Source organism: Schistocerca piceifrons, chromosome 1, assembly GCF_021461385.2.
Source record: "Schistocerca piceifrons isolate TAMUIC-IGC-003096 chromosome 1, iqSchPice1.1, whole genome shotgun sequence".
Classification (NCBI taxonomy): Eukaryota; Metazoa; Arthropoda; class Insecta; order Orthoptera; family Acrididae; genus Schistocerca; species Schistocerca piceifrons.
Genome location: NC_060138.1, coordinates 152,987,831 through 153,007,093, shown reverse-complemented (window position 1 = coordinate 153,007,093; position 19,263 = coordinate 152,987,831). Strand labels below are relative to the sequence as shown.

Below are 19,263 nucleotides of genomic sequence, written 5' to 3'. Positions count from 1 at the left end.
GGTGGAGCACTTGCCCGAGAAAGGCAAAGGTCCCAAGTTCAAGTCTCGGTCCGGCACACAGTTTTAATCTGCCAGGAATATATTGGGATGTCCGGCAGACAAAGAATTCGGTGTCATGCGTTATCCAGCGCATCCAGCAACAGGGCAATTCCATGGCCAATCAGAGCGCGTGGTGCCAAGTTTCCGTAGTTTAAAAATTGTGTGTTGTTGACCTACACAAAGAGAGAGAGAGAGTGTGTGTGTGTGTGTGTGTGTGTGTGTGTGTGTGTGTGTGTGTGTGTGTGTGTGAGAGAGAGAGAGAGAGAGAGAGAGAGAGAGAGAGAGAGAAGCTAATAGTAACTGTCTCTTCATTGTGCTGTGTGCAACTCAATATGTCTTCTGTATGGTGTGTAGCAATCTATCTTTTCATTACATGGTTTATATTATTGTCACATATGTAACATTTACAATGTTCCCAAAAAACAGCCAACTTTTGTGAAAACTTAATAGTGTCTTCAATATCTACCGTCTCGCATCACAATGTTCAACTACAGAAAATTACTTTACGATTTATGACGCAGAAAGAAACAGTGATCAATCAAAATCACAACTTAAACATCAAGCCTTAAACCACAAATTATATATGATGTAAGAAACAAGGGAATACACCAAAGAAATAAAGGAAAGGATACACGTCACACAATTATAGCACACAACATAACACCCAATCTCTAAAAGAAATTAGCACACCAAACAAACATTTCATTGTTAAATTGCTAAGACAACCATAGATAATATTTAATCTCTCGATGCTTAGAAAGTTTCATATTTTGGTTCAAAGCCATGGTGCTGACCAATTCGCATAGCTATAGTTATGGTAGAACAGTGTTCACACTGTCTCCAATTGTTGTCACAATTGGTCAAGGAATTAAAAGATGACATGATTCTGCTGAGGCTGTTTGTCATATGAGTCTAATGTTTTATTTGTCACTGTTGACCAATTTTGACTGCATGGTCATTATAAACATCTTTTTATTTATTTATTTATTTATTTGTCCACATAAATCTCTTTTTCAGTCCATTATCATATGAAGGATATTGGACAGAAAACCTTTTCATCCCTGGTTTTTCAAACACAGATCATTTAAATTTTTATAAGCAATTGGATCTATACAGTTAATAATTACAATTTTTTAATTACTGTATATTTATAACTTATTTCTGCAGTTAAAGATACAAATTACATTTTTTCTTGCCTAAGATACTGTGAGTTTGAATAGTAGCAGTTTTTCAGAAGGTAAGCTGTCACAGACTTTTTTGCAAAGTTCTGTAATTCAGGAAGAGATTTTATATGTCTTGGTAATCTGTTGCATAGTTTTGTATCTGCATGATATACACCTTTTTGGCATAATGTGGTGTTACCTTGACTAACACGTATGTCACTGTCTGACCTGGTGCTGTAATCATGGACACTTTTGTTTAGAGGAAAAAGGTTTTCTTTTCTCAGTGTACTTTTCGTGTCGTGCGTGACTACTGCCAGTATATAAATGCAGGGTAGGTTAGGATCTTTAGATTTTAAAGAAAGGTTTGTATCATTTTCTGCTGCTCACTTGTTTCATTATTCTTATAATTGCCTTTTGTTTCCTGAAAACTGTTATGGCCTGGTGTAATGATACCATACTTCAGTATTGAAAGTACACGAGCAAAGTATACAGTCCGATCTGTTTATGCACTAGTATTGTTGCAAAGAAATCTTACTACATAGCTCATTTTTGCTAGTTTTGAACTTAGGGATGTGATATGAGTGCTCCATTTAAGATTTTCCTCAATATGAATCCCCAGATGTTTAGTTTCAGTAAGAGCACTAATGTTCTGGTTGTCTATATGTATGGGTTGTCTCACATTTTTATTTTGATCTGTGTGAAAATTCACTAGTACTGTTTTTTGGGGATTAACTATTAGCCAATTTCTGGTAAACCATTCAGACACTTCTCTTGTAACAGTAACCTTAACAGACATGTATCTGTGAGGACACGAAAAAGGAGAAGTGATAACCAACATGATTATGCAGTCAACTAAACAGAAATATAAATTAAAACTTCATAATAATTAAAAATTGGTAGTCATGTATACACATGACCACAGACAAACAAATAGCGTATTGTATACCAGGTGTACCGGCATGAAATGAGCGTTTTTTTGTGAAAATGAAACACTAATTTTGAATTGAAAAGTAAAAACATTTTATTCCAAGTACTGACTATTGCTTTCTATACATTTTGACCACCTTTCTGGCAATTTGTGGACACCACGCCAATAGAAATGTTTGCTTTTGAAGCAAATCAATCAGACACCCAATTTTCAATTTCTTCGTAGGAATCAAAGTGTTCCTCAGCCAATGCGTGTCCCATTGATGAAAACAAATTGTAGTCGGGAGTAGCAGCTCCCAGCCAAGTGTTTTGATTGTATCCTGAACCAGTTTTGCTTTGTGTGCAGGTACATTGTTGTGTAAAAAAATTACTTTGCCATGTCTTCTGGCCCATGGTCTTTTTTCGATCAATGCATAGATCAAATTGATCATTTGTTGTCTGTAGCGATTAGCATTCACAGTTTTACCAGGTTTTAGAAGCTCACGATACACCACACCTTTCTGATCCCACCAAACACAGAGCATTGTCTTCTTGCCGAATTGATCTGGTTTTGCAGTCAATGTTGATGGTTGTCCCAGATTAACCCATGATTTTTCCCGTTTAGGATTCTTAAAATAAATCCATTTTTCATCAACAGTAACAATTTGATGCAAAATTGATTTTCTTTCATGTCTTTGAAGCAAAATTTGACAAATGGTTTTTCAGTTTTCCATCTGTCTTTCATTCAATTCATGTGGCACCCATTTTCCACACATTTGGATCTTTCTCATAGCTTTCAAACGGTCAGAAATTGTTTGTTGTGCAACATTTAAGCATTGCTGCCATTTGCTTCTGACTCAAAGTATCATCTTCATCCAATATTTCTTGCAATTCGGCGCCTTCAAACATTTTTGGTGGTCTTCCACGTTCTTCATTTCTTACATCAAAATCATTATTTCTGAACCACTGAAACCATCTTTTGCATGTTGCTTCTGATAGAGCATGATCACCATATGCCTCAACAAGCATTCGATGCAACTCTGCAGCACTTTTTCCAAATGAAAACAAAAAATTAATGCTTTCCGCAAATCATCACTTTCTGGTACAAAATTTGACATTGTTAACATGATGAAAACGTATGATGTTGTTTGTTCCATGACTTGATTTCTTACTAAATATCTTTGACAGATGTCATACCAACCAAACAAACAAAAATTAAGGCTCGTTCACAACAAATGTTCCCTATCAACACATTTGTATCTTAACACTCGTTTCATACCAGTACACATGGTATACATTCATAAACAAAATATTGCCAGGGCAGAACCAAATGCATCATCAATGGTCAACATAACCCACCCATACTGGCTGTCAGCTTCGTCTCATAATGTAATGATGGTGTGGCATGTACATGATAAGGATCAGTGTGAAGGTGAACATACAATGTTCACAAGCTTATCTACAGCGACCAAGAGTGAAAATTAAATATTTTATTAAAATAATAGACACTCAGTGGATAACATCTTTTAACTGATGCACAATGGCCGTGGACCAAACATAAGGGAAACAACTGATCAAGGGATGTTACTGGCAATACAGATCAGATCAGCCTCCATCCTATTGCCCCCGAACAGACTCAATTGAATGTAAATCTGGAAATCTGATGGTCAATGGAGAACATCTCGGACTTGCGTCGTGTCTGTGAGAAATGAGTGTACAAGCACTGCTTTGCTGAAGAGTATATCTCCCTGGTATCATAAGAACAATAACAAGCTGAAAGATGTTCTGCATGCTACACTGTTCAGTACTCCCTCAATAAATACCACAGGTGCACAAATATTGCAGACTACGACACCCCAAAACATAATCCTCGAAGCTACAGCAAAGATGGTTTCAAGGAAACAGTGCAACAACACAGCGCTCTCATCAAAAAGTCAAAAGTTCAATCCTTTGACATGTAAGAAATGCAAAAATTGTGTGGTCAAATGGATCTTATGTATTAACTATAATTTCCAGTAACATGAAAAATGTGCAGAAGTGACACTGAAATCCATAAACTATGACTGTTTACGTACGGAAATGGCAGAATTACTAAGTGCTGTGAATTCAACAGACAAAATTATTACCCTGCTGCAGAGTTACAAGCAATAGGCCTACTTAAAAACAAAATATCAGCACCAAATAAAATAAATGCTAAATTAGTAACCAAATCAGAGTCGTGTGTTTGCTAAAAACAGAAAGTAAACTCATATGACAATAAACGAAGCATAGGCTGTGTATTCAATGAGGACACGATAAAATGAAGAGCCGTGTGTCTGCAAAACAAGAAGCAAACTCAAACAATGGAAAATCCAGGATAGAATAATAAACAATTTTATGAAAAGGTAAGTTGCCACTCACCATACAATAGAGATGCTGTGTCACATACAGGCAAAACAAAAAGACTGTCAGACAAAGCTTAAGGCCCAACAAGCCTTCATCAGAATAGACGACAAACAGACACACATATACACACTCTCAAGCAAAGGGAACTCACACACACATGACCCACAGTCTCTAGCTGCCAAGGCAAGCAAATTCGCAAATACGGAAGCATCCGATCCCACCCGTCTGCTTTGACCCATGACGTCACAAATATGGCGGAAACAACCATAAACCACGATTCCAATATGGCACGTATAAAGTCGTTACGTACACATAATGAGGACAAAAATACATTGAAAAACAAACACACACACGTTCCACAAAAAGCCTAATAACACTAACGGGACAAGTGCGGGAAATAAGGGGTTTTTGGGTGGAAACAAACTAAATATAAACAAATTTAGACACCCACCCCCATACAAAATGACAAAAAAAATGACACCACAAAACTCCCCAAATACCACTAAACACAATATCATCTGGAATCGGACACTTCCCTTGACCTATATAGCTCAACAGCAGCTCCCGATCCCATAAATTAGGACCTAACACTTCCCTTGACCTATATAGCTCGAAAACATCTCCCAATACCAATATCAACATTCACAGCCCACATTGGGATCGAACACTTCCCTTGACCTGTTATCCTTACAACATCTCCACATACAGCCTCATTTCTTCACGACATACTGAACACTTCACGACTTCATCCAAAAACCCGAATAATTGAAGAAATTTTATTAGAGACAACGCACTGTCCCCCATCATAGCCGACAACCGAAAACTGTTGATCCTGTCAGTCATATCCATACCTACCAAAGACATAAAAAGAGCAATTTACCAAAATTCACACATGACGCCACACTCGAAAACTAAACCAAAAACATCACCTAACACACCACCAGAGAGCACCACCGATTGCATCAAAACGACACCTACAAACACACCACTCTCACAAACTAAATTCCGTGCCGTCGTGACGTCACACACCACAACAGCCTTACGCCACGGGTCAAAGCCGACGGGTGGGATCGGACCCTTCGGTCGACTTATGATGATAAACAAATTGTAGGCTGTGTACCCTATGAAGACATGACAAAAGGAAGAATCCACGAAATCAGAATCAAACTACAAATGGCACATAGTGGAGTGTAGCAAAAAGAAAAACAGGATTGATACAGAAGTGACAAAACTGTGTGATAAAAACACATCAGTACCAAAAAGATATCAAGTAATATGAGAGTCTATGTTAACAAATGTAGTAGCTCGAGACTGCAAAATGGATCTTCAGCCTGGGATTAGAACTAATCAACATGGTAAACATGTTAAAAACATTCTGACACAAACTGGATGTGGCAACCAATGCAACAGAATCTGGACAAGGTCATAAAGGTGTATTCCTACAAGTTGGGATAAATTCTTCATGAAACAGGAGCGAAGAAATTATCAACAACACTAGAAACTTGGATTGTCCAATGAAAAGTGTTTATCACTCATATAAACTAATAATAAGTGGCATCATAAACAGGAAGTTGGTACGTGAAAAGTACATCTGAGAAATATACAGTTGAATATACAGTTGTAGGAGAGAACACTGCAACAGGCTTCGAGCAATATTCATAAATCCAAACAAATTTTTAAATGGCAAATGAGTAAGGGTAAGGATTCTGGTCTTGTACTTGACAGATTGAATGTACCCTTATGATTTCTTTGCTACTGCACAGCAATATTACTAATGTGGCTGCCTTATAGTTATAAAAGGAACATACTGGCACAGAGAGATTGATTGTCTCGATGGAGACAGGATTAATTTCATATTGGGGAAGCTGTTATATAATTCTAATGGGTGACCATTCTGTAAGAAATCAGCAGTGGTAAACTCTCACAAGCTTGTGGCAAATGAGTGACTGTAATTGTATTGTGAGTGGAATTACAACAAGCAGGGATGTGATACTTGAAATTAAAGTGAAATAAATTAACTGTGTCGTGCAAAAGTGTTCAATCATTGCAACCTCTTCATTATTATTAGAAAATTTTGGAAGGGAGTGAGTTACAGAACACTGTGGGAGGATAGGTAGTACATGCATTGTAGGTTCACAGTCAGAACTTCAGTTATCGATGCATGTACATTGGGAGTAAGTTTGCCCTCCACAACTGGCTACTTATAAATGCCCGATGTCTAATTTTCCAACCACTCAGATTATGGAAAGTGATAATCAAGTCTAGCATCAATAAACAGGATGGAGTGGCAACTCACAAATGTTCAGGGAGGTATGGTATTCATTTCAATAGACTAGGCTCTGCAACTGTAAGTAAAACACATTGGGGTGTCTTCAAAATCATAAGCAAGGGAAATTAATATATCCTGATGGAGGAGGGAAATGACACAGTAAACAAAAAAACATCAAAATTTTCACAGTACCTCAACCTAACATGTCAGAGGAAATTTGTGAAAGGTATTTTTCTTGGAGGAACATCCTGAAGAAACAAAAAACCGAACAGGTTTCAAAGTGCTACAGCAAAACATTCAGTACCTAAGCAAGAAGTGTATGCAATTACAGTAATCACTGAGTGAGGAGAATGCAGACGCATTCCCTCTTACAGAACACAGTTTGTCCAATAATTTAATTACTATGACTAAATTTGACAGCTATACTCTGTCCAGTAATTTCAGTCATTCAGATCATAAAAGTGTGGGTGTTGCCCCATATTGCAAAGACCATCTACGTTTCGCAAAACTGGCATTTATCACAGAATGTAGTGTGGAATAACATTTGAAATTTCAGCAATAAAGACAGTGGTAAACAGAGTACCACTGATTGTTGTAGGACTGTACAGATCTCCTGGTAACACAGTCAATGATTTTTTATAAACATTTTATAGACAAAGGAAAATACACAACAAAAAATAGAAAACTCGAATAACATAAACAAATCAGCATGTAACTGTGTAAATGAGAACACTGAAGCAGAAAACCAAAGCCTAGCATCAGCAAAATCCAACTGAGTTAGTGACTGTGTGGCAGTTTTAGATACTTATTTGGTCAGCAATACTTTTAATACCCAGATCATAAATTCAGGTAGTGTAAAAGTAAACTCTGGTGCTGACAACTCAGAACTCCTTACCAGGCACAAAAATCTGTGTATATGTGCAAAACAGATATAACTACAATAGAGATAATAATAAATAAAATGCAAAGCAGGTTGATGGGACAAAATTCCCACCATTATCTTAAAAAGATGCAAGCATTCACTCATTCCTGTTCTGACCCACCTCTCCAATGAAAGTTTGAATAATGGCATGTTTCCACCTGAATTAAAATACATAACAAGCCATTGCACAGAAAAAGTAGTACTCACAAAGCCAAAAACTATTAACCCATCACCTTAATTAAAGTCCTAAGCAAAGTGTTAGAAAAGATTATTGCGATACGATCAGAAAATTTTTTGGCAAATAAAAAGTGTTACGAGACACCCAACATGGTTTTAGAAAAGGCTACTCAACAGCATCTGCCATACGTGACCTATTGTTGAGTCGGCATAAGTTGACCCCTGACAGTTGCAGTAGGCTGGGCATGGCAGCTTTGCCGGGGCCTACCTCAAGCAATAACATAATGTGATTTTGTAAATGCCTCTACGGCAATGCCTCAATGATGTCACCACTCTGGCTACTAATTTGGCCTTCAGCCATTAGCACTTTGTAGTTGAAAGCTGGCAATAGATCTACGAGCTGTCAGAGATCTACTTACACTGTTTTGTGTATAGTACAAACAATGTGTACAAAGTGTACCTGAAAAAGAAAAGGTGGGATGTTTGTCCCTAGATCTATCACATGCTTCTGACACAGTATCTCATAATCTGCTACTTCATAAACTGGAAACGTATGGTACCATACGAATAGCCAAAAGCCTCTTACAGTCATACCTATAGAATGACATTAGATCACACAAATCACACACAAAGTGGACAACATTATTAAGAAGTACAACTCCGGTTCAGCTGCAGTAAAGTGTGGCATGCACACGTGCCCCAAGTGTCTGTTCTGGGGGCTCTATTGTTAATAATACTGGTATACATTAATGATCTGCCTATGAACACAACAGCTAGGTACTTAACTATGCAGATGACATAACAGTTGTTAACTGGGGATGCAACATGAATGAACTGGCCCAAAATTGTTCTGGTATCTTACTTGGATTAAAAAATTACTTCCAAAACAACCGCTTAAGCTTAAATATCAATAAAACGAGTCTAATGGATTTTTACATACACTACGAATTGGATGAAGTACAATGGAGTGTGTGTCTGGTGATGGTACAAAAATAAAATTGGATGATAAAACAGCTTTACACAGTGTAATATTACACAGGTGTCTCTCCTGGAAGCATCATACCAAGCAGGGTAGTGTAGTGATTAGCACACTTGACTCACATTCGGGAAGACACAATTCAAATCCGTGGCCAGCCATCCTGATCTAGGTTTTCCATGATTTCTCTAAATCACTTAAGGCAAATTCCAGGATGGTTCCTTTGAAAAGGCATGGCCACTTTTCTTCTCCATCTTTCCCTAATCTGAGCTTGTGCTCTGTCTCTAATGACCTCATTGTTGATGGGGTGTTAAACTTTTCTCTCCCTCACTCCTGAGAGCACCATATCGATTTCTTATTCCAAAAATCTAAAAAAATTTATGAATGCGATGAAGGCAATGGCACAAGTTATTAATTATGAGTAAAATGCTATGCTTTAATGTATCTATATCTCACATATGGTATTGAAGCATGTAGGTGTGCTGTGCCAAGCATGTAAACAGGGTATTCACCCATTAAGAAAAGGAAGTACTGGCATAATCCGTATCACTTAAGGCGGGGAGGGGGGGGGGGGGGGGGGTACCTTCACAGTCTCGAATGTTATTGAATTTAGCATGTGTTAAAATTCAGGAGTAAGTAGAAAACACATTTTTTTGTTTTGTTTTCTCTAAAAACATTCCTCCCCCCGAGATACAGGCCTCCAAAGATATTGCAAAAAAAACATTTTGAAGATGCGAATTTAAAAAAAATAAATAAATAAATAAATTAAAATGCTGTATCTCTGGAACAGTTCTAGATATTTTGTTGGAGTTTTTTATATTAAAAATAATTGCTTTATGATCACAAAGAAATCCTCCATTTGGACTTACCTGTTAAAGTTCTATTACTACAGTGTTCTGAACTTTTTTATAATTTATGGAAAAAAAAATTTTTTTCAAAGTTTCCAGTTCATAAAATTTTTGATTTTTTTCTGTTGATTAGTGCAATATATTTCTACATTCCCTGAAAAAGAAGGCTTCCACTTTTAAGTTGGACAGGTTTTATTTTAAATAATAATTTTTAATGTATGTCTTCACTCAAGTTGTTTCTCACTAATTTCTTTGTTACAATGTTTATTTCTATTGTCTTTGTTGCAATTATTTCTTTTCACTTTCATTGTTGCAGATATTACTTACACTTTGTTGTAGTTTCTTGTCAGTTTCTTTGTTGTGGTTGTCCATTGCAGGTGTCTGTATTGTAGTTGTTCAGTGCTAATTTGTTTACTGAGGAGGCTTCTAATAAATCCGAGATAATCCAGTGAGTTATGTGTTTTCGTGAGGAATTTGCCGGTTGACACAGTTGCAGTGTGTTTTGTGAAAAGAACTGTTTGAAATGTCTTCTGACTGGGGCCACAGGAGAGTGAAGTGTGCTGATTATTTGCACATCCATAAAAGAATGATATATAAGACAACACAAAAACAAACTATGTCCAGGTTGGGAATAAGTGTTCTCATTTGAAGACTCTTTCAAAGTGAAGATGTTTCCAGTGACGGCTTTTTGTGTCCTAAATGTTTTAACAGAATAACAACAATGATAGTTGACATATTTTCAAAATAAGACAACAAGTGTCGTGAAGCACCATGCTACAAAACATAATCTTTCCAGACCAAATACAGCTGTGATTCAGAGTGCTGAGGATTTTACGAGAGTTGTGAAATCTTACACATCCATAGCCCTAATTCTTTTGTCCAAAGAGGAAATCGAATTCCATGAGCAGAAAAAAGAAGAATGGTCCAAACAAAATACTTCAGTGAAAGAAATTCAGATGACACATTTTTGGACTCAAAGTAATGGGCGAACTCATATTGCACGCACTTTAAAAAGCAAGAAAGACTCTAGTACATAGGGCGCGCACTATCTCTGATGCAGAGAGTCTACCCCAGGAATTGGAACATCTGAGAACTGTATTTCGAAAAAATGGGTACTCAGAGTGGCAGATTCAACGTGCTCTCCGCCCAACCACTGCAGCACAACCTGTTGAGATGGATGAAGTCACGAGGGAGGAGGTAGGCACTGCATTTATTCCATACACAGGCGCACTCTCGGGGAAAATCGCCCGCATTCTGAAGAAACACCGGGTCGGAACTGTGTTTTGTCCTCCAAATAAAACTCGTGCACTGGTGGGGAGCGCCAAAGATGACCTCGGTTTGAGGAAGGCCGGCGTGTACCAGATTCCGTGTCAATGTGGCAAGTCGTATATTGGTCAGACGATGCATACCGTCGAGGATCGATGCCATGAACACCAGAGGCACACTCGACTGATGTATCCGAGCAAGTCGGCGGTCGCTGAACATTGTTTGTCGGAAAATCACGCCATGGAGTATGACCGCACGAGGATTCTGGTACAGACGTCGAGATACTGGGACAGCGTTGTTAGAGAGGCCATCGAAATTCGCACCAATGACGACCTCATAAACCGTGACTGTGACTATAATCTTAGCAAGGCTTGGGAACCAGCGATCGGGTTAATCAAGAGTAAATCGAGCAAACGTATAGTTGTGACGACCACGGCGGACAGAGCCATCACACCGACGTCATCTCAGACGCCGTTGCAATCTGTTCCACTGCGCGACCGTGGCGCGGGACACGGACGGCGGAGGGTATTTAAATCGGCCGCCGCCGCGACCAAACCCAGTTCCCTCTGAGCAGCCTTAGCGTACGGATCTCCGTGCCGGCACGTTCACAGGAGCTCAGTCCGTCAGTTCACCTGATGATGGCGACATGTATGATTGCCGAAATATTGTGCCCGTTGGACACAATAGACCGGCAGCACACCCGTGGATATTTTGATTAACATTTTTAGTTCATTGACTGGCTAATTTCAGTACAAAACAGAGTGCACAGAAGTTGTATAAATTGAAACCTTTAAGTTTCTGGACCTTTCACAGACATTTTGGAACCATCTAAAATGCTTGAAAATACAGTTTTTTACACATCTTTCAAAAGTAAAATTATGTTAAATAAGGCTAGGTTTTGATTTTTATGAGCCCATTATGTGATAATAAAACAGGTTTCATGTATGGAAAAATTTAAAATTTTTTATAAAACCTGTTCAGCCTAAAAGTGGACACTCTCCTTTTCAGGGAATGTAGAACTATATGGTACTAATCAACAGAAAAAAATCAAAATTGTATGGATTGGCATTTTTGAAATATATATTACTTACAAAAAACATTCAGAACACTATAGTAAAATAACTTTGACAGATAAGTCCAAATGGAGGATTTGTTTGTAATCATAAAGGAATTATCTTTCAAATAAAAACAAACCAACAAATATCTAGAACAGTTCCAGAGATAACAGCATTTTAAAATTTTTTCCAAAATTCACATCTTTAAAATGGTATGCGCAGTGTCATCTTTGGAGGGCTGTATCTCGGAGCAGAATTTTTTTTGGAGAAAACAAAGAAATACATGTTCCTTACTTAGTCCTAGTCGTTATCAGGAGAAAGAAAACTGGTGTTCTACAGATCAGAGCGTGGAATGTCAGAACCCTTAATCGAGCAGGTAGGTTAGAAAATTTAAAAAAGGAAATGGATAGGTTAAAGTTAGATATAGTAGGAATTAGTGAAGTTCACTGGCAGGAGGAACAAGACTTTTGGTCAGGCGAATACAGGGTTATAAATACAAAATCAAATTGGGGTAATGCAGGAGCCAGTTTAATAATGAATAAAAAAATAGGAGTGTGGGTAAGCTACTACAAACAGCGTAGTGAACGCATTATTGTGGCCAAGATAGACATGAAGCCCATGCCTACTACAGTAGTACAAGTTTATATGCCAACTAGCTCTGCAGATGACAAAGAAATTGAAGAAATGTATGATGAAATAAAAGAAATTATTCAGATAGTGAAAGGAGACAAAAATTTAATAGTCATGGGTGAATGGAATTAGGTAGCAGGAAAAGGGCGAGAAGTAAACATATTAGGTGAATATGGATTGGGGCTAAGAAATGAAAGAGGGAGCCGCCTGATAGAATTCTGCACAGAGCACAACTTAATCATAGCTAACACTTGGTTCAAGAATCATAAAAGAAGGTTGTATACATGGAAGAAGCCTGATACAGGTTTCAGATAGATTACATAATGGTAAGACAGAGATTTAGGAACCAGGTTTTAAATTGTAAGACATTTCCAGGGGCAGATGTGGACTCTGATCACAATCTATTGGTTATGAACTGTAGATTAAAACTGAAACTACAAAAAGGTGGGAATTTAAGGAGATGGGACCTGAATGAACTGAAAGAACCAGAGGTTGTACAGAGTTTCAGGGAGAGCATAAGGGAACAATTGACAGGAATGGGGGAAAGAAATACAGTAGAAGAAGAACGGGTAGATTTGAGAGATGAAGAAGTGAAGGCATCAGAGGACCTAGTACGTAAAAAGACGAGGGCTAGTAGAAATCCTTGGGTAACAGAAGAAATATTGAATTTAATTGATGAAAGGAGAAAATATAAAAACGCACTACATGAAGCAGGCAAAAGGAATACAAACATCTCAAAAATGAGATCGACAGGAAGTGCAAAATGGCTAAGCAGGGATGGCTAGAGGACAAATGTAAGGATGTAGAGGCTTATCTCACTAGGGGTAAGATAGATACTGCCTACAGGAAAATTAAAGAGACCTCTGGAGAAAAGAGAACCACTTGTATGAATATCAAGAGCTCAGATGGAAACCCAGTTCTAAGCAAAGAAGGGAAAGAAGAAAGGTGGAGGGAGTATATAGAGGGTCTATACAAGGGCAATGTACTTGAGGACAATATTACGGAAATGGAAGAGGATGTAGATGAAGATGAAATGGGAGATACGATACTGCGTGAAGAGTTTAGCATTGAAAGACCTGAGTCAAAACGAGGCCTCGGGAATAGACAACATTCCTTCAGAACTACTGACAACCCTGGGAGATGCAATCCTGACAAAACTCTACCATCTGGTGAGCAAGATGTATGAGACAGGCGAAAGACCCTCAGACTTCAAGAAGAATTTAATAATTCTAATCCCAAAGAAAGCAGGTGGTGACAGATGTGAAAATTACCGAACTATCAGTTTAATAAGTCACGGATGCAAAATACTAACGCGTATTCTCTACAGACGAATGGAAAAACTGGTAGAAGGTGACCTCGGGGAAGATCAGTTTGGATTCCACAGAAATATTGGAACACATGAGGCAATACTGACCCTATGACTTATCTTAGAAGCTAGATTAAGGAAAGGCAAACCTACATTTCTACCATTTGCAGACTTAAGGAAAGCTTTTGACAATGCTGACTGGAATACTCTCTTCCAAATTCTGAAGGTGGCAGAGATAAAATACAGGGAGTGAAAGGCTATTTACAATTTCTACAGAAACCAGAAGGCAGTTATAAGAGTCAGGGGGCATGAAAGAGAAGCAGTGGTTGGGAAGAGAGTTAGACAGGGTTGTAGCCTATCTCCGGTGTTATTCAATCTGGGTACTGAGCAAGCAGTAAACGAAACCATGAGGTTTGCTGATGACATTGTAATTCTGTCAGAGACAGCAAAGGATCTGGAAGGGCAGTTGAATGGAATGGACAGTGTCTTAAAAGGAGGATATAAGATGAACATCAACAAAAGCAAAACGAGGATAATGGAATGTTGTCAAATTAAGTCGGGTGATACTGAGGGAATTTGATTAGGAAATGAGACACTTAAAGTAGTAAAGCAGTTTTGCTATTTGGGGAGCAAAATAAATGATTATGGTCGAAGTAGAGATGATATAAAATGTAGATTGGCAATGGCAAGGAAAGCGTTTCTTAAGAAGAGAAATTTGTTAACATCGAGTATAGATTGAAGTGTGAGGAAGTCGTTTCTGAAAGTATTTGTATGGAGCGTAGCCATGTATGGAAGTGAAACATGGACGATAACTAGTTTGGACAAGAAGAGAGTAGAAACTTTCGAAATGTGTTGCTACAGAAGAATGCTGAAGATTTGATGGGTAGATCATATAATTAATGAGGAGGTATTGAATTTAATGAGGAGGTATTGAATAGGATTGGGGAGAAGAGAAGTTTGTGGCACAACTTGACTAGAAGAAGGGATCGGTTGGTAGGACATGTTCTGAGGCATCAAGGGATCACCAATTTAGTATTGGAGGGAAGCGTAGAGGGTAAAAATCGTAGAGGGAGATCAAGAGATGAATACACTAAACAGATTCAGAAGGATGTAGGTTGCAGTAGGTACTGGGAGATGAAGCAGCTTGCACAGGATAGAGTAGCATGGAGAGCTGCGTCAAACCAGTCTCAGGACTGAAGACCACAACAACAACACTTAGTCCTTCATTTTAACATATGCTAAATTCAATAACATCTGAGACTATGAAGGTAAGTCTTTTTCCTAACCTGCCTGAACTGATACGGACTATGCCTACTGTAATGTTCACCTGTAAGCTTAGCTATAATGGGTCTTGCACTGAGATTTTCAAAAGTAAGAATCTACTAATACTATCTACTAACTTTTAAATACAAGCAGTATAATAGTCTAAATAGAGATGTGCACATTTACAATACTACGAAACATTTTGATAATCATCTGGAAAGACACAGGCCTAACACGAAAAGCACAGACAACAGCTCCCATTACACAGGGATCAAATTCTAGAACAAACTTCCAAGAAATTTAAAAATCTCAAGTGGAAAATGCTTTGAAATGGCCTTTAAGAAGTTTCTCGTCATTAGGCCTACATGTTTAGTAGTATTAAGTAATTCCTTTCAGTGAAATAAACTATTTTCATTTGTACAAAGAGTATTACTGTATTATGTGTCAGTAATTCAGCAATATAATTTTTTATCTTTACTGTTTGTAATTGTTTATACAAAGTTATGAGAAGTAGTATGAAATACACTATGTGATCAAAAGTATCCGGACATCCCCAAAAACATATGTTTTTCATATTAGGTGCATTGTGCTACCACCTACTGCTAGGTACCCCATATTAGCAACCTCAGTAGTGATTAGACATTATGAGAGAGCAGAATGGGGTGCTCCATGGAACTCACGGACTTCAAACGTGGTCAGACGATTAGGTGTCACTTGTGTCATAGGTCTGTACGCAGAGAGATTTCCACACTCCGAAACATCCCTAGGTCCACTGTTTCTGATGTGATAGCCGAAATGTGAAGGGACACATACAGCACAAAAGTGTACAAGCCAACCTCATCTGTTGACTGAAAGAGACCGCCGACAGTTGAAGAGGGCCGTAATGTGTAATAGGCAGACATCTATCCAGACAATCACACAGGAATTCCAAACTGCATCAGGATCCACTGCAAGTACTATGACAGTTAGGCGGGAGGTGAGAGAACTTAAGATTTCATGGTCGAGTGGCTGCTCATAAGCCACACATCATGCCGGTAAATGCCAAACAATGCCTCACTTGGTGTAAGGAGTGTAAACATTGGACGATTGAACAGTGGAAAAACGTTGTGTGGAGTGACAGATTACGGAACACAATGTTGTGATCTGAGGGCAGGGAGTGGGTATCATGATTGCCCGGTGAACGTCATCTGTCAGCGTGGGTAGTGCAAACAGTAAAATTTGGAGGCAGTGGTATTATGGTGTAGTCGTGTTTTTCATGGAGGGAGTTTGCACCCCTTGTTGTCGTGTGTGGCACTATCACAGCACAGGCCTACACTGATGTTTTAAGCACCTTCTTGCTTCCCACTGTTGAAGAACAATTCGGGAGTGTCGATTGCATCTTTCAACATGATAGAGCATGTGCTCATAATGCACGGCCTGTAGCAGAGTGGTTACAAGACAATAACAACCCTATAATGGACTGGCCTGTGCAGTCTTGACCTGAATCCCATAGAACACCTTTGGGATGTTTTAGAACACCAACTACATGCCAGGTCTCACCGACCAACATCGACACCTCTCCTCTATGCAGCGCTCCATGAAGAATGGGCTGCCATTCCCCAAGGAACCTTCCAGCACCAGATTGAACACATGCCTGCAAGAGTGGAAGCTGTCATCAAGGCTAAGGGTGGGCCAACACCATATTGAATTCCAGCATTACTGATGGAGAGCACCATGAACTTGTAACTCATTTTCAGTCAGGTGTCAGGATACTTTTGATCACATAGTGTATGTACACGCCCCAAAACAAACCACTTTACTTCTCTATGGTGAATAAACTGGTGAATAAATGAACAAATATATAAGTGATCATGTAAGTTTCTGCTCATATACTCCAGCAGCTACCACAAAACTTTTGAGCAATATATTTACAAATAAACCTCACTGGCTCCAAGACTGTTCTTATCACCAAACATGATGTGGTTATTTGTCCCTCCAGTTGCATCTTTCACCACACTGTCACACGTGAATTGCACGGTGAATCCTTGCAACCAACACACTTGTTAATTATCCATCTCATAGGCCTACGTGTTTTGTTGGGTTCAACATTTTGCCTAAATTAGGTGCCATCAGCACACAATTAGCAATGCATTGATACAGAGCAGCCATCTTGTATCAAAAACATTGCCGTTGAAATATTCCTGGATTACAATGACATCTCGATATACGGTAGAGTTAAAATTCAATTTAAAGCGTGATTCATGTCAAGGGCATCATACAATGAGTTAAATGTTTACTATGGGAGAAAAACTGGTAAAATAAACATGTAAAAAATATGTTACAACTCTTTTAGTAAGACACGAGAAATAAATACGAAAATCTCATTAATCCCAAAAAGTAAACAAACAAACAAAACTCTTGTGACAATGCGTCCAACAGTTACTAAAATAAGTTAAATGACAAGTAAAAATATTATCTAAAACCGTCTGAAATCACATGCATTGACAAAATGAAGGCACATATTCACCACACTCATCTGCTATTGCTATGAAGAAGACATGATCAAAAATTAACTGCTTGCATACCAAGATAAATCTGTCACATTGTTCATTGACTGAATCATACAATAACAGATAGAACACCACGAAGAAAATGTAAAAACAGGTCACGTTATTCACTCATAACAAAAGTGAATTCTGAGGAAAAATGATCGAAAGCGAATGTTTCATTACCAACTAATGAGTGATATTTTCTCGAGATATACGATGTGGTGTATAATAAGAAAATGTCAAGTTATTTGTCCAAATTTTCTATCAGAATATTTGCATTACGCTGAAAAAAATTGATATAAAGTAATGTTGCCTAACTAAATTCTTAACTGATCGAAAGTTGTTCAAAACTTGAATGAACGACAAGCATATGTGTACTTTGCACGAGGGTGAATCCTGAAGCACACTAATTAAAATCTGTAAACATGGAATCAATGACAACGACGTCGTAAGTTAACAGTGGCATAGAAGATCGACAAAGTCATAATCTGTCATAATATAAACGCAATGTGCAAGTCAGATAACTATGCATTAAAAATTACAACACAGTTGCATTACAATTTATGAAATTTCCGTGTGCCACACTACCGCTTCTATAACTTATAAAACAAAAGAAAATATTAGCTTACCTGGACGTAAATTTCGAAATGTTTCTTGCTGATTCGGCAATGTTTAATCCAAAAGACAACACATTTCCTCTGCGTGAGTGCACGCAATATGTCAAACACTTCATTAACGTTAGAGCGACACACACGTTTTCGCTTTACATTTCTCTATAAACGGCACGTCAGCAAGTAATATGTAAACAATATTTAGCGCTACAGCAAACAGATTTGTTATCCATAGATTTTCTACGTCTATATCACGCATAAATAAACTATATCACACCATATTTACATAACACTGACAAACATTGCTTATAATAAAGTTACGCGACATTGTTGTGAATTTTTATACGTAACTCAGTTGTTACGCCAATGCACATCTTCTGCTGCTTTGGTAGCACTGTCACCATATAAACGATTAATTGTCAATATTACCAAAGATATTCTCCATAAAAACTTCGATTGTGTAACTCCATGTTCGATTGCAACGTGGACGAAACCAGTCTTTCGATTAGCAAGAGGAAGAACTTCTCTGGGCCAAAAACATTATTTAAACTCACCATGTGTCAAACCTTAGTATCTCATGGAAAGTACTCCTGGATAAAATTGGTGCGTAAGGAAGGATAAATGACAATTTGACACATTTTACAAAATATAGGTTTATAAATAGCGCGACAAAACTTAGAAACAAAATTATTTCCTTCAGATGAATTACGAAACAAACCTTAAATCATAGTTCTCAAAACCGTTTCCCTCATCACAATACTTGACGTACGACATTGAACTAACTCTTAGACAGTTATCGCCTGTCACTTAAATTGTCCAAATACAAAACGCACTAAATTTCACACAACAAGCAAAAAACTACCTTGACATACTTAAGATAGTTGGAACCGCTTCATTGTCGTCAAACAAACTAAATATG

At 38.0% G+C, this 19,263-nt stretch overlaps 1 protein-coding gene across 1 annotated transcript in view; it reads right to left on the bottom strand.

Annotated features, from left to right (window-relative positions):
- Positions 1-18,689, bottom strand: part of LOC124803706 (protein dopey-1 homolog) — a 370,000-nt gene extending 351,311 nt beyond the window's left edge. The window contains exon 1 of the mRNA XM_047264693.1: positions 18,363-18,689. The gene's annotated coding sequence lies outside the window, so the exon portion shown is untranslated. The remainder of the gene's footprint in view (positions 1-18,362) is intronic.
- Positions 18,690-19,263: the final 574 nt, after the last annotated feature.